This window comes from Octopus bimaculoides, chromosome 3, assembly GCF_001194135.2.
Source record: "Octopus bimaculoides isolate UCB-OBI-ISO-001 chromosome 3, ASM119413v2, whole genome shotgun sequence".
Taxonomy (NCBI): Eukaryota; Metazoa; Mollusca; class Cephalopoda; order Octopoda; family Octopodidae; genus Octopus; species Octopus bimaculoides.
The window spans coordinates 37,741,331-37,741,794 of NC_068983.1; the positions used below are offsets into that span (position 1 = coordinate 37,741,331).

The 464-nt window shown below is 31.2% G+C and overlaps 1 non-coding gene across 1 annotated transcript; it reads left to right on the plus strand.

Annotated features, from left to right (window-relative positions):
• Nucleotides 1-288: 288 nt before the first annotated feature.
• On the plus strand, nt 289-361 carry Trnar-ucg (transfer RNA arginine (anticodon UCG)). The gene has a single exon. It is a non-coding gene; the product is annotated as a tRNA-Arg (tRNA).
• The last annotated feature ends 103 nt before the right edge of the window (nt 362-464 follow it).

The window sequence follows — 464 nt, forward strand, 5'->3', positions numbered from 1 at the left end:
GTAGATGAACGTATATACATACATGTACATATATATGCATATACTCATATATTGCTTGTACCATTAGCATAACTGTTTTTCAATAAATTGGCTACTGTCCAAATGCTTTATTTCCAAGCAACACCGAGGGACTCGCCAGTTAATAATAAATGTGTGCGTGTGTGATATAACATCAATTTATGTGATTACTGAAAAACGGTAAAAAAAAATTTAGAAAACAAAAATAATAGCAAAAAATTTATTTCACATAATATATTAGTAATAATTTCGAAGCGGGCTAGCAGGATTGGCCGCGTGGCCTAATGGACAAGGCGTCTGACTTCGAATCAGAAGATTGCGAGTTCGAGTCTCGTCGTGGTCGATTAATTTTTATTTTTTAAAACTTTTTTCATTAGATGTCATTACTAATAACATTTATGTATGTGAAAACTATATATATTTAAAACACTTTGATTGTGTTCCAT